The sequence below is a fragment of the Sinohyriopsis cumingii genome, chromosome 4, assembly GCF_028554795.1.
Source record: "Sinohyriopsis cumingii isolate HCF-2022 chromosome 4, ASM2855479v2, whole genome shotgun sequence".
NCBI lineage: Eukaryota > Metazoa > Mollusca > Bivalvia > Unionida > Unionidae > Sinohyriopsis > Sinohyriopsis cumingii.
In genome coordinates, this window is record NC_142964.1 from 131,932,950 (window position 1) to 131,959,412 (window position 26,463).

At 37.7% G+C, this 26,463-nt stretch overlaps 1 protein-coding gene across 2 annotated transcripts in view; it reads left to right on the forward strand.

Annotated features, from left to right (window-relative positions):
• The first annotated feature begins 22,736 nt into the window (after positions 1 to 22,736).
• The window catches only part of LOC149802108 (uncharacterized), an 89,582-nt gene continuing 85,855 nt past the window's right edge, over positions 22,737 to 26,463 (forward strand). Inside the window, exon 1 of one of the 2 annotated variants that reach the window (XM_089956503.1) lies at positions 22,737 to 22,815. The gene's annotated coding sequence lies outside the window, so the exon portion shown is untranslated. Of the gene's footprint in view, positions 22,816 to 23,758; positions 23,839 to 26,463 lie in introns of those variants that run through there. The other variant, XM_089956504.1, reaches the window with a different exon arrangement.

Consider the following 26,463-nt stretch of genomic DNA (forward strand, 5'->3'; position numbering starts at 1 on the left):
GAAACGCGGTAATCTTTGAACAATAGACATGTTACTGAAGGTCTCTCGCCTCTCATCTTTCGAATTGTTTGTCTCTCTTTGTCGATCTCTAGCAAGTAAGGACGCGCGACCACGACCGCCTCGACGAGACACAGTCGGCAACTCTGCGACATAGTCTGTGACCCAGTCGGCGCCTCTGCGACCAAGTCGGTGAGCAGAGCAAGACCCAGTCTTCGACCTGGCGACCGAGTCAGCGACTCGGCAACACAGTCTGCGACCCAGTCGACGACCAGAGAAAGACCCAGTGGGCGACCCTACGACCGAGTCGCTGACCCAGTCGGCGACTCTGCGACCAAATCTGCAACACTGTCGGCGACTCTGCGACACAGTCGGCGACTCGGCGAACCAGACGACGATCCGGTCGACGACCCAGCGACTCAGTCGACGAAACAATCGGCAACCAAGACACCCAGTTGACCACCGAGTGACCAGAGACTCAGTCGGCGACCCAGTAGGCGACAAGAAGCCAGGAATAAGACGGTATCACGCTAGGATAGGTATCTATTGCACTTTGGAAAGGCAATCTTCGGACAAATTGAGAGGGGTATCACTCCGAATACAAAGACCTATCCTAAAGAACCCGAGATAGAGAGACTTAGGGTTGTGTAGCCGAGGGAGTGTTCCGCTACAATAATTAGTGCTTTTGATATGTCTACTGGTAGGGCCGTGTTAAACAGAATTATTACTCACAATATATTTTCTTATTTTAGTGTTATTTACTCTGATGGAGAAGTGTGTTACGAGGAACGTCATATCTCTAAACTAGTAGGTTATTGTACATAATTACTCTCGATTTATTTAGTTGGATTTCTTACTAAAAAAACTTTGTATTTCGAGAAAAAAGGGCATAAAAACAAAACTATTGCTCAAATTAAAATAGATTCGAGTCTCCAAACCTTCCGTATTCTGACTTTTTGCATTCATGTCTTTTCACAAATAATACATTTTCAGAGCGTCATTTTCTTCTAGACTGCATATCTTGAATCTTGACAAATCTTTGCAGCAAATGTATATCATTCCTAACTCCTGTGTTATAATTTCCTGAGACCTGCCGTACTAAGCATAATAATACCAAGCTACCTCGAGGACAATAAATGTTCTGGCTTCCTTATTATGTTTCCATAGTCGCTGTTATTTTCTTTGATATAAACATACAAGTGATTGATCTCCTTTTGTATGCATCTCCTTTAACATCTATTCTACCACGTTAAATTCATCTACGAATGGAGGACAAATCAATGCTCTAGACTCGTGAACAGCCAGCAAGTTAGCTTTTATCTGTATATGTGTTTTTCCAAATCTTACATCCAGTTTTATGATGACTCTGTTTGTTGTTATGTCTCCAGCCATGTTCGTACCATAACTGCCATGTGATCTAACGTGATAGCATCATAATGATATCTCGAAGTTATGATGCGATACACAATATCATAATTTGACTATTACGAAATTATTTACTTGTTTGCAGCGAGTGTCATATATTATTCAACGCTACCATTCTCTAGGTTTTAGGTCACAAAGAGTAATATGATATGACGTTATAATGATAAAAATAGTGAACTTATGTAATGAATTAATCTTTTTTTTTCTGACAACATTTGTTAGCATTGAACATTTCATTCAGGTGATATGATGTTGCCTTTCATGATTTTTTTTGTCATTGATCCTCGTATCAATGAATCTAATTTTATGGCAGTTCCTTCGAGTCTGTAAGAATAAAAGGTGTCTCCATTATTACTCTGACCTATATTTGTATTTATCTCAATTAATTAATGATTTGAAAGCTGATTGACTTGCATTCCAAATTAAGCAAACGTCTAACAGACTGTGCACAAAACCCAGATATTACTCAGAGTTGTATAGCCTCGAAAAAGTAAGTCAGCTAGCAATCTCCGTTTTTGAATATATCATATTGTCTTCTCATTTATTGTAGCGTTTTCCTAATCAATGTCAATGTTTTAGCTTGAGTAAGTTTCTTCGCTGTGAGATGCATGTCACATTAATCCACGCAAACAGTGCTGTAGCCTTTGTTAGGCAACGAACGGGTGAATTTTACTCTTCTTTGGTATGCAAGGAAACAACTCAATCCTATCAGTATTGATAGATATTCAGCAGAGCAGGGTACCACGAAACATTTGGTACTGAGTTGTACTTTTCGTATTTTTTAACGTAATGGAATACGTTGCACGGTACAACACAGTTATATTAGAAACCATTCAATGTTCCGGGGCATTCTGTTTAATTTGTACTTTTTAAAATTTATGTCTGTTAGTAGGTGGTAATCTATTTCGCTCTGTTTTACAGCAAAATATCGCCATATTATATCCTTTGCAAAAGAAATAATTGTCCTCAGATTAAAGAAAATGTTTCAGAGTAAATAAAAAGCACAGCCTCCCAAAGCAAAAATTAAATTACCAACACCTTTTAGTAGACAAATTTGCTATGTGTATGTTAACTGTTACATAAATTCCAATCTAAAACTTATACCTACAGTGAGATGATTAAGTTTACACAATAGCTGATACTGTTAAAGACATCGTGCTGACATTCGAGGATTGATTTATCAGAACAAAAAGTGTTGATACTGAAGTCAACGATTTACTAGCGACACTAATTGTATAATTGCAGGGATACTTTGAGAGTGATGACAATACCTGGGCAATATATGTATTAGAGAGCGGCAATAAGCATTAACACACATAGTAAATAGACTAGACAATATTCGGTGGATTTGAGAACATTGCATAAAGTTTAAACGGAAAACCAGTGCTCATCTGAAATCATATGATGATTCGCAGCCTGAAAAGAAATAAATTTAACACCTTCACATACGCTAGTAAGAAACTTAAACATTACATTTTTGGATTCTTTTAATCTGTTTTTTTCCGAAAGTTAGATTTGGGCCGGATACTTTTTACAACATCCCACATTTGGCAACCGCAATTGTATGCGCGACACGGTCAAACGTGATTAAAGTATCTCATATATATATATATATATATATATATATATATATATATATATATATATATATATATATATACAGAGAGAGAGAGACAGAGACAGAGACAAACAGACAGACAAGAACTGCATATGAACATATGAGTTTTGTTCCGAGTGGGTTGAAAGAGTGAGTTTGATGGATCGCAGGAATATGTCGTATGTTATGAGTATTATTACGAGTATATTATTATGAGAATATGGTTCATGGTACAAACCATCAGATTTCATTGAAGTAACTAGGTAAGCACCAAGTTAAATGTCTAATTAAACAGGGGTAAATTTTATCCGACGGTGGAGGAATTTCTAGCGATGCCTCGAATCTGACATTACTCCCTAAGTCTTTCTTACCTTGTCTGGATTTGCAAGATTCCAGTACAAGATTTCAGAGGCAAACTACTTGGTCTCTCCCTCTCTATTATGTTCGGAATCAATTTGAAACACCAACTTCACATGAGAACTCATAGTCAAACATTTTGCCCAAAATATTATTGTCAACCTCAACGAACTCTAAATTCCCGGCTCTAGATACTGTGAAACATTCAAAGACTCCGCATCGCTACATATTGTAGTCCCCCATTATCCCCAGCAGCAAAAGCGCCATTTATCCCAATATTAAAATTACAAAAGTGTCTTGCCATTGTCTAATGATTTAAAATGCACAGCAATAATTCATTACCAACAGTATATAAGTGGACTATTGTTGAATATTTCAAGTTGTACAGGTGGTTCCAGGCTGGATGTGCGATACGGAAATTTTAGTTGTACAATACAGAATCAGAGACTGAACATCTGTTTCGAACGTCAGGTCAGCCATGTAAGACTAAATGGTTATGTAATAAAATTATATTTGCAATATTCACCATTAATTTGTGACACATACAACCGTTTTGTAAAAAGAAATGAACTTTATTGTACTATTTTTTCATGAATAAAGAAAACACGATCTTAATATCATTTAAGTCGTGACGAGATTCCACTGGAGTTTCCGTACGTTCCTTACTGACGGAAACTACTGACGTCCCGGTACAGTGAAAAAGTACTGTGGTACATACCATCGTAAAAACATATTGCGGTAAACTGGTTTACCGGTAACACCGCGCACCTCTCGTATCCAGTAAGCTGGAATCAAAGGCCTATCTCGACAGATGAACTAATGCAACATCCTTGCATATTAACGACTATTGTATATATAGTATATTCTCTTGAATGTTAATGCTAGAATAAACAAACAGGCTAATCTTGATACAAAATCCCATCTTCAAGTAATTTCTTATAAAACTTCAAATCAAATCCATACGCCAATGAACGGAGCGTTTGTAAGTTCATCGATACATGCTTTTACGTTTCTTGATCGTCTATGAAGGACCAGTCTTAAATACAGCAGAAACGTTTATTGTTTAATGTCTCCCCAAGTCAGTTTTTATTAATGCACATGTTTCGGCACGAAAGTAAAACGTATTTTGCGAAATGTAACATAAAACATTACTTACCGGATTAAACACACACCAGACCTATTAATTCACTTTAGTACAGGCTTCAACAATAGAAACGGTGATATTGCATAACTTCTATGAAACTTACATTGTACTAAGTTTTGAAAGGTAAAGAAGTGTTACAAAATTAATTTATCACTCTTTCTCCTTATCGCCAGATACTAAAATGTGTCAATCTCTCAGAGGGTAAGCGAAAGCAAATAGCGTAATGAACATTTAAAACTGCAACAAAAGGATCATTGCTACATTACCTATAAATACGTCATTGTAAAACTGCACGTGATATGCACACTTAGCAAGTGAATTTATAACCACATTGAACAATAACCCGTTTTATTTATCTGGAAACACCAGGAGAAAACACAAGTATTTGTCTTGAAGTCTTTTTGAGGGGCATAAACCAACAGTCTAGGGTTGTGATTATAAGCAATAAACAATATAGACAGATGTGGAATGAAGTGTCCATTCAAAAAATGTACACTTAGGACGATATACTGCAACCCTGACTAAATACTGATGTAATAAAATATATTTTTCCAGACACTTTGTTTATCTGTATTGGGATAGAAACGAGAAACACGTAAGGCGTGTTAAAGCCATAAGTTATAAATTACTGACCAAGTTAGAAACGAATTAACATTAAAACAATGACACCTAAAACAAAAATGATGGAATGCTAAACTTACAAGCAAATGATATTATACATGACGACAGAATCTTATGAGGAACTCTGTTTTCCCATTAAACAAACGTAACACCATTAATGTGCAAATAACTTATTCATATCAAGCCGGTGCATATAACATAAATATTAAACACTAAATTTACAGGCAAACAAACATTATCAAGTTTTAAATAATAATTTCGTTAGTTGGGAATTTAGAAACATGCTTTATGAGCATTTGTTTTCTTTTTCCTGGGGGGGGGGAGGGGGGCCATGTTAGGTTAAGAGTATGAGTATATTTAAATGGCACGTTACCATCTCGTTTTAGGGGTATCATAACTTTTATGGCGTACTTGAGATTTTAAAACAGTCGCATCTTCAACCATGCACAGTAAATGATCGCACTGAGAAAATGTATTTCCACTTGAGAGCATCTGGTGAGATGGCACAGTAACTCGCACATCAGGTGAACATCGACAGCTTCGATACGATAATCATCACGGATGTTGATGTATCATGTGCAAAGAATAAAAACGATTTTGCCGGGAACATCATAAACTATGGCAGAAAACTACATTTTGATTAACTCAACACGTCTAGAACGATGATAAAAATATTTAAATAAGTTTAACATAAAAGCAACAATATGAAGAGAAATGCGTATTTGATAATGGCGTTAGGTAAAGCAGACACAATCGGAACTTGGTCGAAGACGCCATAGATGACATTATTCAAGCATGTATAAAATACGGAAAACTCTTATATCGATAAAAGCCGCATAGAAGCTGCTCCAGATCTTCCATTAGTAATTGGATGAAACATTGTTTCAATATAACTGGAAGCACTCCGAGAAAGAATATGTTTCGTTATCACAGGAAAAAAACTGGAAGCAATCCGAGAAAGAATATGTTTCGTTATCACAGGAAAAATACTGGAAGCAATCAGAGAAAGAATATGTTTCGTTATCACTGGAAAAAAAAACTAAGGCTATTGTCGTATATGTGATGGAAGACACATGAGTTATTCTGGACAGTAGTAGCGGTTGGGGAGGGGGAGACATCGAAATGTGCACAGGGACCCTGTTTTAAATAGGGACAAAAGGTTCGAGATGCCTACGGGAATTTAACATAAGCGTCGTCTTGGCTGAAAGGTAAGTTTTGTTACTAGCATGAGGTGAAGTCTGCTTTAGAACGGAAATGTTGTATGACGTCGTATGTTTCAACTAATGTAGAGAGTCTGTCTTTTTGTAACAGTGTAGTACGTCAGATGTGTTTGGCAGAAAACGGGAGTTTCCCTACTTTTCTAAATGAAATACCGTAGTTTGTTTTGCTTCATAAATATAGGGATATACAAGTACATGGAAGGTTGTAAAGGGCCGTAGAGAGCGATCACGGGCCCTGGGGTAAGAAACGCACGGCCTCTCCTAGTTCTTGTTCAAACAAAATTTTTCTTTTATATATCCCAGGTTGCCCCCCGCCCTTGTGGGCCCTGAGGTTGTATATTAATATCTCTACCGAATGGTCGTATTACAACGTACTTTTCACATGAAATACAGTAATAAGTGGCGACTCGAGCTTAGTGTCACAAAGTCATACATCATCATTTTCGGTCCCCAATACAAGAATTATGTCAATATGAAATGGTATATTGGGCCGTCATGTTTGCCGGTTACTGATTCGGCAACACACCTGGGACACCTTATTAACCCAAAGCTGACGTCGCATGACGCAATACTCGACGCATGCAAGAAAGGAAAAAAATCTTTTCACGGTCTCTTTGGTATTGGCATTAAACCGAATGGTTCAAATCCTTTGGTTGCTGAAAATGTAATCAAAAGGTAATTTTTCCTTCAATGTTTTATGGAAGTGAGTTATGGTGTAACATTTCAAAAAGTGACTTCTCTTCATTGGATAAAACTCTGACGTATTTTGCCAAACATTTACAAGGCTTCCCAACACATACAAGATCAGACATTGCCCTGGGAATACTTGGATGGACATCAGCTCAGTCCGAAATTGATAGAAGAAAATTGATGTTATTACACAGATTGTGTTTGATGCCTAATAAGGTACATACTAAACCTGTGTTTAACGTTGCGTTATTTCACTTCATTTTGAGCGGATGCATGTCAAGCTACGGGTTAATTTCAAATTTATATTATACGTTAAAGAAGTTTGACTTCCTCGAGTATCTAACTGATTATTTGCAGCATTCCGAAATTCCAGAGAAACATAATTGGAAATAAATTGTAAGGTCAAAAATTACTGGTCTTGAAAATAGCCCCTGGAGAGTTCGTATGTCTAATCAAGCAGATTTTGATAGATTCTCTTCAATATACGAATACTTACGACCTGCCTCACTGTGGCAGTCGGCTAGAACCAGACAGCACACTAAGGTATTTACATATGTAGCTAAACTTTGGGCTGCTGTTCCTAAAACACAGTTCGATATGTGCATTAGATGTTGGAATGTTTATACAGACTTGATACTTCATTGTTGTGTTGCTTGTCCTTATATGTCGAATTTCAGAATCTCTTTCTGGGATTTCCTTACTGATAAATTTCCACAGAGCCTGCACATTACGTTATTTAATGCAGACGATGAGCTGCAACTACAATATCTTCTAGGTAAAAGGTTACCAGCAGGCGTAATCGACAAAGAAAACTCCAAGCTGTTCGCCCTGTATGCAGCAAACTTTTTCATGCAATGTGCAGCTATCTTCTGCGAATAAGGTACTGAAACTTGCAACTTATGCAGCTGAGGAACACTTTATTGATTGATATACTGTAAGAATTTGTACTCTAATATTCAGTTTATTTTGGTACTTATTTATTGATTGTATTCAGATGATTTATTGTTATATCATGCAATCTTCTATGGAAGGAAACAAAGATGATGATGATTTGATGATCTACTAGCCACACCCAATTATCTACGAAACTCTCATCCACGTAATCTTTAATTGTCAATACCCAATTATCTATTATCCACCGCTAACTTGTGTAATATACAGTACACAGGAGAACATGAATGTCTTTAATTTTTTTTAAACGCTAGTAATTAAGCAGTTTAATGTAGTATATGTTCTCCTACCACTTTCCAAAGTTTTGGAGCGAATTATTCATTGCCAGCTTTGATTACCTTTTATCTTCTGTTCAGCCTGGTTCTAGGAAGGGGCACTCAAGTGAATAGGGACTTATTTTATGTTTACTGAATATGGTTGTAAGAAACTGAAGAATGGCATGTTCCAGGGAATGGTAGACTTATTTAAAGAAACCCTTTGATTCTGTAAATCACTGTACTCTAGTGCAGAACTTAAAATCATTCATGCATTAAGGCCGCTTAATTATTATGTATTTTATTTATTGATAGCTGTCAAACAGAGGGCGATTCCCTCTAATTAATTGCAACCTATCTGACTCCAACATCATGAATACACGTATTTTTCATTAATGCATAGTTAAGCTTCTTTTGCTTGTAATTAAAAGGGTGTTTGAAAATCAAAAGTTAAAATCACTGAGCTACTAATATTTGTCAATAACACCATCTTGTCTGGGAATCGGCAACACTAAAATTGTAAAAATAAGAAAAAAAGTAACATGAAACAAATTTTTGGCCAATCAGACTATGTCTTCAATTTAAAATTTGATCTTTTAAATACAAAAACAAGAACAGTTGAGACAATAGATAAATCTCGTATTGGTTTAGGTATTCAATCAAGAGGTGCTTTTCTTGTTATTATTATAGATTTGGGGGATTCTACCACTGACGTACTGAAGATTTTTTGTGACTGTTTCAAATATCTAAAAAGATGAATGAGAATTTTTATTAAGTGAAACAAATTACAATATAATATTTTATAGTACAACGTTTGGTCAAAAAGTCTCAATAAGGTCATCTTTGGTTTTGAAGATAATTCACAAACAATACGTATTTAAATGCACCACATGATATTAAATTTAACGGCATAAAAAAAAACTACAAAAAGAAATTAGCATTTTTTTAAAATTTAAGTGCACCTGCTTCATCTTAGCAACCCACCCATTCCTGTATGGGTGTATAAATAGGTTGACTGGTCCCGAATCAGAGTAGTACGGCATCAGACCTGTCTCATGGGAACGTAGTTGATATTGCTTCAGATTACATCAGCAACAGGAAGGGTGGACCGACCACTACCACTGAGTTTCTAATGGTCTATTTTTAAAACAAAGAACCGTCTATAAAAAAAATAAAAAAATAAAATTAAAAAAAAAGCAGAGCGCCCCACCCCACCCCACGAGTTTCTAACTGTCTATTTCAATAAAAGAAACACGCTGGTTCCAATATTTGTAATTTCTAACCATCTATTTTAAAAAAACCTTTCATCGAAAAAATCGCTGCTTATGATATTTTTTATAAACTAACTGGCTTATCATTGATCTACAACAAAATGAATTGTCTTTTTGAACAAGGTAGTAATCGGTAATGAGTATCCATAAAAAAATATGATAGAATTGTTCGCGCACGTGGCTGGACTTACTGCTTTTTGACGGTTTCATGTAGCACATTTGAGTATATGTCTTACTCAGCCAAAGATTCTATCGAGTCCAGTGCGATATTGTGTCGATGGATCTTGTACATGGATTGAAATGAATCCATGTGTTGTTTCCTGAGCATGTGCAAACAGCTTTTAAACTGACATGTGTACATATTACTGGAACACCAAGTCTGATGAATATTTCGCAGCATATGTGTATCAACACCTTTAAAGATAACCCAAAAATTATAGTTATATGTAATCACTTTGGGCATCTGCGCGTATCGCTGCGTAACGTACATGACTTCTCTCTTTTTATGCCTGCCTCGTGAAAATATTCGGGCTGGATTTGTTTATTTGTCAAGCATAATTTCGTCGTAAACCACAAGATTATTAACACTACCATCAAGATCTTCGTTGGAAGGAGCATCATTGATGTCAGTGATAAATTCACAAACATCTGCATCTTCATCGGCGATGGAATCTTTTGCAGCACCATTAAATTTCTTGACGACATTATAACATGGCTGGTCGTCCGCGGACTGCACTACTAAATAAAGTTTGTCCCATTTGTACGATTTCATTATCATGTCGAGTAACAACTGAGTATTACCAGACCCAGACGGGCCAATGATCATGGCGCGAACAGAATTTGGTAACGCTGGATGAAGCTTGAAGAGTGCTTGTTCTTTTGTCGCTGAAAAGTCAATCACGTTCATGTTGTAGAAATCTATTATTTATAATCAAGAGTTTAAATTGTGTTCGATGCAAGATGGTCACTGATACCAGCGAATTAAAAACAACAAAGACAAAGAATCGCAGGCGAGTACTTACAGGTACGTGCGTAAAATGCGGTACAAAAAATTAACTTTGTGTCTTCTAGAACTACCGGTGGAAATTTTGCTGCAGCTCTCGGGAAATTAACAGGAACTCCATAAGCAAAGTATCCTGGTGAAAATCATCTTCCGGGATATAATTATTGTGGCTCTGGAACGCGACTTGATATCAGATTTTTCGAGGGAAACCAACCAAAAGCTGGCGAATTTCCAGTTAATGCGATTGATCAGGTGTGTCATGCTCATGACGTCACGTATAAAGATAAAGATCTACAACACTGACATATCGCTGATGTCAGGTTGATTTACACGTTGCAGTCGATAAAATATAAACAATACGTCTGCGTCACTGGCTAAGTGGTTGATAAGAACGGCGATGAACGATAAACTAGCGGTGACAGCCTAGCGGACAATTAATTGTCTGATAATTAATAATGGAATCGATTTATTATAGTCTAAGAGAATACTGGAGAAGCAGCAGGCGTCTAGCGTGATAATGCTGCAGTCTGGTTGTCCCGACAGACAATATGGCAAATTTCTATAGCACCACCTCCAACGAGTCAATATGGATGGTTTGATGTCAGCGCACCAAACGAAGTTCATCAGGCAGTTATCTTGTTTCTGCCACACGATAATACCATGAATAGCACAGCGCGTGAACGACAAAGTCGCACATACAAATACGCACTGACGGTTGTCGACGTTGCAAATAGATACAAAGAAGCGGAACAATTATCAGCTAAGACAGCAACTGAAGTCGCATTCGCGTTGGAACAAATTTATTAACGTGGCGGTCTACATTGGCCACAATTGCTACAGGTGATTGATCCTGGCAAAGAATGTTTGGTGCCGTATCATCGATGATGCGGAAAGAAAATGTTAAAATCAGACGTAGACACGCCGCGGTACATCCTGGTCAGGCAATAGTTGAACGATTTAATCAAACACTTGCTGAGCGATTGTTTGGATATCAGTATGGTCAGGAATTACTGATGAAGAAACACTCCGCTATTGACACTCGATCTCGTGAATGGGTTGCATACTACCAAGCATAATAGCCGCGTTAAACAACGAAGCCATCGTGGAATGTCTATGAAACCCATCGATGTAACGCATATAGGCTAAGTGACGTGGATTTCTCCGTAAAGAATTACTGAAAATACACAATTACCACCAGATGGTTACTGCGTTAATTTAGTGCCGCTGGGCAGGATATTTTCGCGTGCACGACCCCGACTTCTATCAATTCGGTCTACGGTAAATTGTCACGCGTCATTATAAAAATATTTGCTATCTCGATGATAACCAGCTAATTTTTTCTTAAGCAAGCCAGGAATTGGCACGCCAGGAACTTTAGTCCCGTGGATTGGCACGCCGTTAATAGCCTGAGGTTGATTATTGTCATAGGACAGCTTGCTGCACGTGTAGACTATCCTGTACAGCTGAGACATTCTTGTAACTCCTGATACCACTAAATATACTAAATTTGACCATACAATGTAATCAACAATCCACATATTGGTATCTGAGTTAATCACGGCGATGAGTGAATTGCTATTGCACATCCTAGAATCCAGCATGATGGTTGTACTAGAGCCACTTCAACTACGTCTATAGGAAAATGAAAGATATCATTTGAAAAAAAATGTTTTTGCTGAGAACTGGAACCTGGAATCTCTACGAGAATATTCTGAAGACCAGTATCTTTTGGACGATGACACATTTTCCTTATGAAGCCTAAATACTTGAGATTGAAGTGAATCGCGAACTATTTTCGTAGATGCAGCTATAAGATCGTTATGGCGACACAATTAAAAAAAATCATATTTTTTTACAGGAATTATACTGCGCATTATTTCACATCGAATCTTGTCAGTTTAAAGTCGAATTAACGCTTTTAACTCTTTCAGTTGATTTGTATATGGCTCTATGATCTACCAACATCTCTTCATAATAATCAACACGACCTTTTAGCCAACTATGCAGTGATTCTCCCGTGAATGGATGAGGTTGCCCATTATCTCTACGCATGATAATAGCTGTTCGTTTAGTCTCTAACAAATCAATAAACAGTTTTAGAACTTCTTTTGATAATATGGAAATCTCGCCACAAATGATGATTTTGAGGATGTATTTCTCGCCCATTATTTCGGGAGTCCATTTATCTTATTTCCACCTGAAGAAACTGTGGTTAGAATGAGACTTAACCTCCTCTTCATCTCTCTAGCAAGTCTGCTATTAGACGTTAAAACATCCATATCAACAAGTATTTCAGTGAAACCCTTTAACAATTCTACAACCCTCGTTGTTTTACCAGAACCACCAGGGCCATTCAAATAAATAGTTTTATGTAATGAAATAGGATCATAGTTTTATGTCGTGAAATAGGACCATTTCCGTTAACTGTTTTGATACATCAGTGTAATACCGTTCACCTCAGAATCAATGGAGAGTGAGCTGCAGATGTTGGACCCGAGGTATGTGAAATTCTCGACAACTTCCAAGTTGTACCCATCGATGGTGACAGAGGGAGAGGAGTCTGCGTCCTGCAGTTTCTACGGTCTCCTTTATTTTTGTACAAAGTGACGATGTTGGTGTCACGCATGTCCTTTAGGGTGTATCCCTGTTCCCAGCAGAGGCAGAGGAGTATGTGTAGGGGCTGGAGCAGTGCTGGTTTTTCCGCTCTTGAGGACTTCAGGTGGAATGCCGTCGCTTCCAGGAGCCTTTCCACAGGCAAGGCAATCGATGGCTTTTCCGAGCTCTTCCAGTGTGGGCTGCGTGTCTAGCTCTCCGTGACAGGCAGGTCTGGAATGGCGTCCAGGGCTGTGTCAGTGACGTTGTTTTGGGTTGCATATAATTCGAGATAGTGCTCAACCCATCGCTGTAGTTGTTTCCCCTGGTCTGTGATGACTTCGCCTGTCGTGGACTTGAGGGGGCCGGTCTTGTAGCTGGGGGGCTGTCGCCTTCTTGATACCCTCATACATTCCTCTTGCATCCCGGGTGCCGGCAGCTGTCTGTATACTGGTGCAAAGGGCTTCTGGGCGTTGTTCCTTACAATCCTGAGGGCTTGTAGTGTTCTGGGTCTAGGTGCAGCCTTGTATGCCAGGAGGTCTTTCCTCTTTGCCTCAGTCACGGGCTCCATCTCCTCCCAGTTTGCCTCATACCAGTCAATATTCTTTCGCTCCCTCTTCCCGTAAGCTGTGATGGCTGAATTGTACACAAAGTCACGGAGATGGGACCACTTGGAGTCAATGGTGTCATCAGGTGTCACTTTGGTGAGGGTTTCCTTCAGTTTGCTGATGAAGTGCTGTGTTTTCTCTGGGTTGCTTGCATAGCAGGTGGTTGATGCGTGGATGACCTTTCGTTTTGGCGTGGTTTAGCTTTTTTGTAATATTCGCACCTTGCTGGCCACGAGGTAATGGTCCGTGTCGCAGTTGGCACTGTGGTAGCTGCGGGTGAGGAGGACACTGGCTTGTTCTGCACGCCTGCTGATGACGAGGTCTAGCTGGTGCCAGTGGCGTGAACGTGGGTGTCTGTCAATGACGGTAGTCTTCCGTGCATCGTCGATCTGCTGTAGGTCAGCGGTCAATCCAGGACACATGGTCCTGATGTTCCAGGTTGCAAAACGAAGAGCTGAAGTCTTCTTATTTCTTCCTTTAGTCTTTCCTGGTGCGGAGTTTTGTGGCCCACTTATCGAGATGGTTCTCTAAGCTCCACGCACCCAGTGATTCAGGCAGGCCATGGCGGGCAGCACCTTACTGACTGGGGGCTGCCCAACTTGAGACGGGCTGTAGCTGTTCAGTGAGACCTGGTGATCTCTCCCACCGTCAGAAGTAACCCCTGGCGCCAAGCTCTACGCCAATCTAGCTTTGACTTCGAACCGGTAAACTGCTACTTCTCTTGTTGTGCCGACGCCGTACGACGACGCTGGAATGTCCTCTCCAGTAGAGCTACGAAGCCTAGGCAGGGTGGTATGGAAAATCAGCTGTTGTCCATTCAGCAGATCCCTCTCTCCACGCAGCTGGTGGGCCCAAGGGAACGACGAATGCCGATACAGCTTGGCACCAACAGCGTCGCAGGAGTTTCCAGAATGACGTTGAAGTCAATGTCAGATCGCCTTAGGGACTCCGTCTCCGGATTTTCTGTCGGGGTTTACTCCCTTAGCCTTTCCCATGAGTGGGTATAGCCACAATGCAGCAAACGTTTGTAATCGGAGTTTTCCTTCTGCTAGATGAGCTACCATCCAAGGTTTACGAGTCCCATCTACCCGAAGCAACTGGTTTTTAGGCGCTAGTGACCCGCCTTCAGCCCTTCTCCTGTTAGTGCAAAACGTGGTCTGCCGGACTTCAAATCTAAGCCACTTGCGAAGGCCAGGAGCTGGATTTTAGTTGACAGAGGCAATCAGAGACGTAAGCCGTATGGGGCATTTCTGGAGGGTTAAGGCGCTTGTCTCCAACTCCCACTCCCATAGAAGCCATGTGCATATGTTAGACCCTGCGGATATCGTGGTCCTATTCGGAATTGTTACGAGAGCCCTGCTTGTTGGGTGTCAAATGTCACATGTGAACATTGAAAGCTTTGTTCAAGAACAAAGGACACTTATTGGCGTCATAAATCTCACCACGTTGACAGATGGCCGGAGCATTATCTGCTAAGTTGAATAGAACAGGGTAGAATCGATATCCAATCGAAACTGAGAGAGGGTGTGGCCACCATTTCAACCCGAATTTAACTGAATTTAACTGAGTACAGTAGACAAGAACCACCAGTCATTGTGAAACATCGTGCTGAGAAGTTGTAGCAATCACTCCAGGAAGCCACTCGTGAATTGGCGGGAAAACTTAGGAAATTCTAAAGAAAGACAAAGCTTCATAAAGGTTAGTGAATTATTTGCTCGATTGTTGCAGAATATTACGGCATTGTAATTGCAATTATGCGAATTATACTTCTTCATAACTAAAATTGTTAGTACGTATAATTACCTGTGTAGTGTTTAATTTACATGCGTATTTGAGAAATGAGCTTTGACTATGTAAAGAAATATATAGACTGATAGCTCGTAGTTGGAATTAATATTGTAATTCGCTATTTGGTTAATTCGTAGTAAACTAGTGCATTTATTCATGTGATATCCTAGATTTTGCAACTGTTGAATTAAATTGTAACTTTGGAAAATGGTTGCTTCGTGTAAAATTAGTTAATATGGATATTTCAATATTTGTGTACACTTGTGGGAGTGTAATGTGCAGAGATGCGTCTCATTGCTGTGATATTGTTCAGCATACTGAGATTAAGAATATATATATATATATATATATATATATATATATATATATATATATATATATATATATATATATATATACACACGGATTTGACGCAATTATTGATGTCTGTATGATAAGTAGTTGATACCGTGCTTTTATTACAATGTTGTTTACAATACAAGAGCGTATGTGTATTTCGATGCGCACGAATGCGTGAAGCTTTTAGGGGACAGACGTCCGGTGTGGTTTAGTCCCGAGTCTCAAGGAGAGAGACGGAATAGAGACTTTTGGAGAGGTCGATTGTGAATCAAAGGCTAGTCGGAGAGCAGAGTCAAGGAGGAGGAGGAAAAGGAGTCGAGGAAGAGATATTGGAGAAGAGCAGTCAAGGAGAAGGAGTTGGGAGTGAAGTCGGAAGGAGAGAATGTATTGACGGGATAGACAAGATACAGATGAGTAGAAAACAAGGACAGGTGGAAAAGCGATCTCACGCTATAAATCATAGGATGCAATAGGCTATCACTTGGTCGAGAGGAAGAAGAGTGATTGGGAAATTATTATCATTTGAATATTGAATTGTATTAAATTGTTATTCCTTTGAATTTCACCTTTGTGTTCTCAATAATTTAACTGTCGGCATTGCTGACTGGGGGGTCGGAGCTTTACATCTCTATCACTAATTTCACTTCCTACAACATCGAGCCTGGGTGGGACTTCCATAGTAATTTAATAATATATTGGGAGCACCCCACCCCAACCCTACCAAACCCCCACACTGGCAATATTGTGTTTTCTCTATTTGGTGACTATTTGCAGCATAATTAATAATAAAATCTAACTCTGCCTCATTGATAATAAACCTTGTATAACGGCATTTGTTATCAGTTGAAGCCCAATGTGTAAATCTGCTAATAATTTTAAAACCCATATCATTTGCAAATGTTATGTCATCCTTATCATTAGGTTCTGGCAGCCAGACCTTCCTTTGAGACCTATAAGAAATAACTGCTTCACTTATGTGTAATAACTTGAATATTTTCTTATCGAGCACGAATCTGAGTAAAAGTTCTGGATCAAACCCACGGTTATTTCTCACGCATTCGTCTAAAGGATGCATATATACATGGATCGACACAAATATGCATGCATATTTATATGGATTGATAAATATATACATGCATATATACATGAATATATATATATATATATATATATATATATATATATATATATATATATATATATATATATATATATATATATATATATACATGGATATTGACATATAAACTGGCATACATAAATACATACATACATACATATATACATACATAAGTACATACATTCATACATGATTGCTAGGGTACCTATCCTTGTTTAATAGGGCACCTTTTCAAGGATACTAAGGGGCCTATTTATGGTTGTTAGGGTACCTATTAATGGTTGCTAGGGCAGCTATTCTTGGTTGCTAAGGTGCTATTCAAAGTTACTAGGTACCTATTCAAAACTTGTTGCTAGGGTAGCAAGGATACCTATTCATGATTGGTATGGTACCTATTCATGATTGCTTGGGTACCGACTCAAGATTGTTTAGAGAACCTATTCAAATTTAAGGTAGCATTTCTTGGTTGTTGTTGTAACTATTCATGGTTGCTGTGGTATCAATTCCAGGTTGTCAGGGTACCTATCCATTGTTTTAAGTGTGCTTATTCAAGGGTTTTAGGGTATATATCCAAAACGTATTGCTAGGGTAGCACTTCTTGGATGCTAGAGTACCTATTCATTGTTGCTAAGGTAGGATACCTTTTGAAGGTCTTTGTTGTTCATATGGTAGAGTGTCATGGTCGCTATTGTACCTATTCAAGGTTGCTAGGGTACCTACTCAAGGTTGCTATGGCAGTTATTCTTGTTTGCTAGGGTACCTATTCATGGTTGCTAGGGTACTTGTTCAAGACTTTTGAAGGGGTAGCTATTTGTTGTTGCTATTGTGGTTATTCTTGGTTGCTAGGTACCTCTTTTTGGTTGCTAGGGTAACTTTTCAAGCTTGCTATGGTATCTATTCTTAGTTGCTAGGTTACGTATCAACCAATTCATATTTAATAGCGTACATATTCAAGACTGTTCATGCTTGCTAGGGTAGCTATTCAGAATTGCTAGGGTACCTATTCATGGTTGCTCTGGTATCTAATAATGGTTGCTAGTTTACATATTCAACGTTTCTATGGTACCTATTCAAGACTCGTTGCTAGAGTAGCTATTGATTTTGGCTGAGAGACCTATGCATGGTTGTTTCAGTGTCTATTCATGGTTACCAAGGTACCTAATTATGGGTGTTATGGTACCTATTCATAGCAGCTTGTGTACCTATTCAAAGTCTGCTCATAAAGTAGCTATTCATCGTTTCTATGGTAGCTTTAGGGTTAGCTATTATTGGTTGTTAAGATAGATTTTCATGGTTGCTAGGGTCCCAACTGAAAACTTTGTTGCTATTTTGGCTACTGATTGTTGCTGGTGTAGCTATTAATGGCTGCAATGGTAGCTATTCATTGTTGCTAGGATACCGACTCATGGTTGCTAGGTACATGTTCAAATTAGCTAGAGTACTTGTTCAAAATGTTTTGCTAGGGTAGCTATTCTTTTGTGCTTGGGTACTTATTCATGCAGGGATTGTCCTGGGCTTCGCCATTGTCGCAAATTGCGATTTTTTTTCCTTATTGGCGAAAAAATATCCTATCTGGCGATTTTTTTGGCGACAGACTTTTTGGTTATTTAATTTGTACATACAATCATGGATTTGGACTGGATAAATTAAAAGGGAGAACGAATGGAAGCCACAAACTTGACTAAGCAATGCATTGGAATCAATCTGTTACACAAGTGATCCTTTGTTCGTATTGACAACCCCATCTTTACAGTGCATTGTTATATCATAATCTGCTTACGCTGACATCTGGGCTGAGTACTGTATGCTGTGATACAGTCAATCATGCTACCGAACTATACCTACAACTGACCGACTTCTGAAATCGCGAATAGAACAGATACAATGATACAATTAATTGAATAGCTAATCCTTCTGGTTTTTTTTTTGTTTTTTTTTTACATATACCAATACAATAGTTTTGCTGAACCTTCATAGAAAACAGAGTACTGACTACTGTGTATAAATACAAAGCAAATGAAAAAAATCTCAATCACAATTATATCTGTCGCCAGTGCAGCATTTTACTCATTGATCTTTTCCTTTTGCCATCACTCCGTGTTACGGCTGCAGAGACTTAAACTCCCCAACAAGAAATAGCAAAAAAAACCAAACAGTTTTGCATAATTAATAATAATTATTTATTTCTCAAAATACAGGAGTGAAAGAATCCCTAAATTGGGTGTGAATTTATGCTTATATATACGGTCCAATATTGCCAGGTGTTGACTCGTGTAAGTTTCATTCGTGGGAATGGAGATCCTATTTTGCTTGTCGAGAAAATTTATACAGCATTCAGTGATCATTCTTGGGATTTAGGAAGCAAGTCACTACAAGCTTTGTGAAGCTAGCCATGGGGGGAGGGGGCTGCTGAGAGACTACTGGTGTCACCTGTCAGCACTGTAGACCGTGAACGTGGATTCAATAAGATGAACCTCATAAAAACTGACATCAGAAATAAACTCTGCATCTCATCTCTCGAGAATTTAATGAAAATCAGCATGTACAGATGTGAAAAATTAGACTTTGAAACTGCATTCAACAAGTGGGCAGCCCTAAAATCGCGACGGATCTTCATGTAACACTTTGTAATATTTTGTTAATGCTTGTTGTAATTAAAGTATTAACTAACCCATCTTTTGTAATTTTCATTGCCTGTTACATTAAAAGACTAAATTAACACTTGGAAAAATGTACATTACTTGTTTTGGCGACACTTTTTGAAAATTGGCGACAAAATATTGAGGTTGGCGATTTTTTTGGCGACAGCTTTTTAAAAGCCAGGACCATCCCTGTTCATGGTTGCAAATTTAGCTATTCATCATTGCTAGACTAGCTCTGCTGAGGTACCAATATAAAACTTATTGCTAGGCTATCACGGGCACATAATGACAGTAAGTGTCAGTCACTCAATAACGTCTTGTACTAAGATTTGACAACAAGCTTTCTCTATATTTGCAGCTGGAGACACCATCCAATGTGATAGCCTAAATGTCGACACATAAGCGTCGGATTCTCTGCCAGTCCAACCATCGTGTGCTTCCCAATTAAAACTCGATTCATAGTGTTGACACGGGTAGTACACACTGACAAGGACAATGAAATCTGCGTCTTGATCAATGAAAAGACCAACCTGATCGAAGACCATATATCTCAGGCACTACGCTACAAAAAATATCAGAAGATGAGTTCTATTCTAGAAAAAGCCGACAAATACATGACCATGAAAAACTAAAATATGGTCTAACCTGTACAAGCCCACGCTCAGTCATGATCGATTAAGCGACAAAACACGAACTCATATCTCGTGGAAGAGATGAAAACAGTGTGTCTTTTATGAAGATGCTCTCTGGGGATTTATCATAAGCATGAATTTCAATCTTGCCTGAGCTTCAAATATGCTTATGTGCCAGCTACCTTGCTGTATCACAATGAGATAATCCCAAAGGTTCTTGAATTAATTGACAATAATTCCAAAATAGATTTAATCCCAAAACAATCAAGTAGCACTTTTTATTCCAGTGAATAATTTGAATTAATAAATCATCTCAAACTGAAACTGAACACATGACTGATTCTACTTTGGAGTTTAGGAGAGGAATGAATAATTTCAATACAATCAACCTTAATATAAGAACCTAGAACACAATTTGAGGATCAGAATGAGCGTCAAATGTTCATTTCTAGAACGTTCTAAGTTATAAGCAGTGTTATATAGATACCCACTCTTCTGTCATCTTAATTGAAATTTCCATCAAACTGTAAACGTGTTTTCTTGAAAATTATAAGGTCAGAATTATATATATATATATATATATATATATATATATATATAACATTCTTCCTATGGCCTCTTGCTTAAACCACCCAGTTAACAGCGCGCAAGATGTGACAGCATTCACTGTGCTCCTGTAGCTGTCCTGGACTAATACAAATTTACATGGGGCGCCGAGTGGCCGAGTGGTCTAAAGCGCTCACTGTTACGGATCACTGCCATCTCACCTCTGTCTGCGTCAGTTCGAGCCTCGGATTCGACTAATGTGGTTATGTGAGAAAGCTTGCCAGTAGCTTCTCGTGGTCGGTGGTTCTTTCCGGGTTTATTCTGGGTTCTTCCTTTACCATTAACACTGTCCTCCATGTATAGCCAATCTTGTGCTGAAAAATGGCGTTAAACCCTACAACAACAACAACTACAACAACAACAACAAATTTACATAACGGCCGTCATATATGCTTAAATTTTATTTCTGTCTCTTCTACATTTTACTCGTCCATGTCCTCCTTCGATCCCAATATATACAATCTTTTTAACACTCTTCCGAAGTCACCAAACTGGTTTGTCTATTGCAGCTGACTTATTGTCTATGGCATCTTTTAAAAAAATTATATGTATCTGTAATTCATAAACCAGGAGTGTGTACCCTTTCTCGTTTCTTTTCATTTTCCGTTCCCAAACTCTCTTCGACTCCACCTTTAATCTCGCGCTGTTGTGATATTACTTTGTTCTGAAGTAGGAGGAAAACTATGTTTAGCTTGCAAACTATCATTGCTAGAAGTGTTCTAATTAGTTTAGATTCTTTTGTTTTACGCGCTTGTTCAAGTTAAAATAGTTTCTAGCTTTATACTGACAATGTGGTTTTAAGACCTCGCTATTTTAGAAGGCAAATTTAGGTAGGTGAGCACACAGGGGTTCGTTACAAAGACAATTAGGAGTATCCGTCCATGAATCAAGGGATTGTGGGGGACGTCTAACCTGTAACAATACATGTATAACACAACGGAAGACACCGGTCAGCACCCCTCGGTAGTTCCAACCCTGCTAGTTTATCCTAATTGCGTCTGCTAATTTCCATCTTAAGCCAGTCGTAATCAAGAATAGTTCTATTTTCAAAACCGCTCGACACACTTCGTTCAGTTTGTGACATATTGGAGAAAATACAATAATTGTTCGCCGATTTTGACGTATGGACAAATAATGACCCAGCAGTGCCGTTTGCATTCGGATAGTTTTGGATTTCTACAGTGACCGAAAGGTAAAGGGGCAGGGGCCAGTTATTATGTACAAATTTAATGCCGCAATCAGTATAAAAAAAAAATAAAAAAAAAATAAAAAATCAAATACACAAGTGAGGTCAAAAAGGTCCATATTTTTAGATACCTATATTAAAACAAAGCATAAGAATGTTATTCACTAGATCAGAGAAGTCAATGGCAGTTCATAGCAGAAGAAGTTTATTCACCCCAACCCCTATTTTATACATGCATTTTTCACATCCAAAGGCCATTTTTGACAGCATGTGGTGCTCACAGTGCAAACGTAAGCCCTTTCCCTGGATGAATATTTTGAAAAACGTTTTCTACTAAATAGCTTGATGTAATTCAGAATGCTGTCATCCAAGCCGTTTTTGAGATAATGTACTTGCTTTGAACCCACGTGTCTACTGCTATGGGAGGCTAGCTCTTCTTCAGAGCCAATTATTAGTATTTCACTGTCAACATAATGCAGAGCAACTATGGAAGAAGTACATGCCTGACACCAATTTCAAGAACAAAACAACCCGAAATACCTAGTTCACAAATATATCCATATCTATAAATAGTAAACAATAATAGCTGAAAAAGCCACACCATAGCCTTAAGTTAAGAAATTTGCCCTGGGGGCCAATTTATGAAACTGGCCCCTGCCACCAAAATCCGAACAACCCAGCTGCAAGAGGAGGTCCGAACATATGGGGTATTTTTTGTTGTTTGTTTTTATTTCTGTGGAAATATACTGGCAAGATAATAAGATCTATTAAGGTAAGTTTGTAAGTAGTGTGTGAGACATATCAACCGTGATGTCAAAAGACTGGATAACTTACGATCACATCAGTTCATTTTCGTATATTTTAACTAAATTGCAAAATTAGAGAACAGCAAACGTCGATGTAGACAGTATGTTGGTTTCAAAATGTATTTCAATGTTGTTATGTAGCCTTGTATGCGCATTTACTAACCTTTTATTTAAGATTAATTGTTGTTCTAAACTTTAATGCTACTATAATTTAACCAAAGTTGTTTAATCATGATTATTAAATTGCTCTGCACCTAAAATGTCATCAAAACCTCCTCGAAAATTACTGATCGCTATGGACTTTCACAATGGTGGTATGGTATTAAACTGGATCAAAACAGAGAGGCTGTCGGGTTTAACCATAACATACCAGGGTAGCACGAATATTTTGCAATAGCTACAGCTTTCACTGGGGCAACACAGTGTGCAACATTCAATTGGGTCTCTTACTTATCACACCGTTAGGCTGACCTCATCCAAAAATATCAAAATAATTTAACATCGATATCGTCGTATGTGTTTCTCTGGGCGTGAACATGGAAGGAATTTTTATGTCTGAGGATTGAAATAAAGTAAATAAACGATATTTAAACAATTGCACCCATTAGTTACTGAAATAGTCGGTACTGAACGCCGATATAACGTAGTTTTTTTAAATAACTTTTTGTTTGATAGTCTACTCATTTTTGTTTGGTAAGAGAGAAAAGTCAGTTACTGTTGACTTGCTGCATTATAATGCTACACTGAGTAATGTGAGAGCTTTGCGTGATTTATTCTCAACATGAAACTTTGTACAATAAATCACGTCTTCTACTTTCACTTTATATTCGAAGGTGCACGTTGTTAGACTGGTCCGTTGTTATACTTTTGATTCAAGTTCCGACAGCTAGAGTATTGTCAACTTTGACCTTTCCCAAAACAAAATGGCCACGGGCACTGTATCAATGTAAACAAGATGGTGGATGTGCGGATGATTTCGGAATTTCTATGTACTGATATTTTTTTTAAAAAAATATGTTGATCAAAATAAATTCTTGTTTTTGAGAAAATAGTAAGTGAAACTTTTAGTAAAGTGTTGCAGTTCGTTTTTCAAATGTTTTACTAATTGAATGGGAATTAAAATAAGATGTGTAGAATTGATACATAATTTTCTTCGCGTTCGGACGCAAGCAAAATTGGTTCAGTCCACCGGGGTTCTGTCTACTTACATTATATTGTGCACACGTTGAAAGTGATATATTTAAGCTATTCCTTCTTGCAAGACGCAAAGTGTTTTATTTACAGTACATTCCTTTAATGTATGCATACACCACAACCCTAGTCTTACAATGCAAGACTTGGACCCCGCCGGCACCTGATTCATGGGAAACATATACTAATTTGTACACAAAATCATGCATTTTGTTTTACCTTCATTAATTACTATCCTGTTTTATTGTGCCCAGCTTTTGACTCCTGTAAGGTTTGAAGTTAATCTATTTTGGATAACTTCAGTATCTGAACTAGATGTATACAAGGTTTCATCATCTGCAAACAAATCTGTATTTGTGCATTCATTATTTAATGGTAGATCATTGATATAGATAAGGAAGAGGAGAGGGATTAAAACTGAGCCTTGAGGGACCCCTGAATGAATAGTGCAAGTTTGAGAACTAATATTGCCAATGCTTAATTGTTGAGGCCTTTGGTTTAGGTATGATCTAAACCAGTTTAAAGAAGGATTATTAAGCATGTGAAATTGCGACATGGCAGGCTTCAGTATTATTGTATGCTATAATAAGAGAAATTCTTTTATCAGTTAAGATTGCTTTTTACTGCGACACGAAATTCAAAGCGTGTTGTGCCGTTTCTCCAGCTTCTGACGCAGGTGTTATATAATACTTGCATGAAGGTGGATTATTTTGCCTTGGGAATCCCCGGTATTAACAAAAGTGTAGTTATAAGGAATTATTCTGGTATAGTTCTGTAGGAATTATCATTAATTTAATACTTGTAATATTTTTTAAATTAGTCTTTTGATAAATTTACATCATATAAACGATTTATACAGCAAAACGTGGTCACAGTAAGGTAGCAAACATTTGAGTCTTGCGCTTGACGGTTACATTTTGATAAGTCATAGCAAACTCAATTTATTCAGCTCAGATGCTATAACCGTGTTGATATTACTTAGTTAATAATTTTGACAAATTATACAGAATACATCATAGATAAGTTAATCAAAGATGGAATTTTGCAAACACACTGATTTTATTTTAATTTTGTCAAAAACCATGCGGGACATTTAACCTTGACAGCTTGTACTACACAGTTTTCTGGACATATATTCAAAGTACAGTATTCATGTATTCCCTTTGACAATGGCATTATTTCAATTTGCTAAGCAACTAACTGACTTATGTCAGATTGTAATATGAAGCAAAACAAATCCCTATTCTATTAGAAATATTTAATAGAAAATCTCAAACTTATAAAAGTAGAGTACAAATTTCATATACTTATATGTAAAAGGTGAAGCAAACTCCCCTTTAAAAAGTACATGAAAACAAACCTTACTTCATACTTTTTTATTTCAAGTTGTTCTTTCAAAGATAATTGTGCAGCTATGAAGAAGGCTCCAGCCCCTGTGCTCCTTGGAAGGCAATTCTATACATGAAATAAGTGGCAATTTTAAGGAGCAATTTACAAATGGAAAATGAAAAAACAGTTAATATTGATTGAAGATCAGAAATACTGTTTGTTGTCTTGGTATTTCAATGAAAGGAGTTTTGGTTAGCAACATAACAAGATAAAAATGATGAAAACATCCTACTTGCAAGTAAGTGATTGTTTTTTAAGTCATTTTGTGAGAAAAGATATCATTCAGAATGAAGACCGCAGTAATTGTAAAATGGTCTTTTGTGCAGTAGGCCTAAGGGTATCAAGGAGGCTGTTCCAGGTGAAATTTTGTAAAACCCACACTCTTTCCTGAAAATTATTCTGTCATTTTGTGTGTCAGATATTGTTAAATTACAATAAAGTGATAAATCTCTAGCGACTGTGGGAGACTATGCATGTTTGAATTTTAAAGCAACAAAATGATTTCTCATTTATGAAGAACATTATGATAAAAATACTTAGCACTTAAGCTCAGGTCATATGCATTTAGTTCTTTATTCAGGGGTTAGTACATAATGGCAAACTAGTTCATTTTGATTTTTCTCCACCCCCACCTCCACCCCACCCAACCCCTGTAGTAAAATACCAATATTGGTCTCTTCTAGGTACAGACACAGGTACAGATACGAGATCCATTTCTTTTAATATTCTCCATTGATGGAATATTTTGATTTCAAATCTACCAATTGAATAATCAACCGCCATTTTGAACAACCTCGGCTATTTCTGTGATATAAAGTCTGATCTTTAGGATTGACCTTGATGTTACAGATGTTAATATTGCTTCATTACAATAGCTTTACAAGGAACAAAATCTGATTTCATTGAAAGACTCAGTAAATTTACATTTTATAAAAATCGAAGAGTGGAAAATATTGAAAATGACAAAAACAAACTTGTTTTAATATTTGCAGCAAAGAATATATATTATATATGACCTAGACATTTTAGGATAA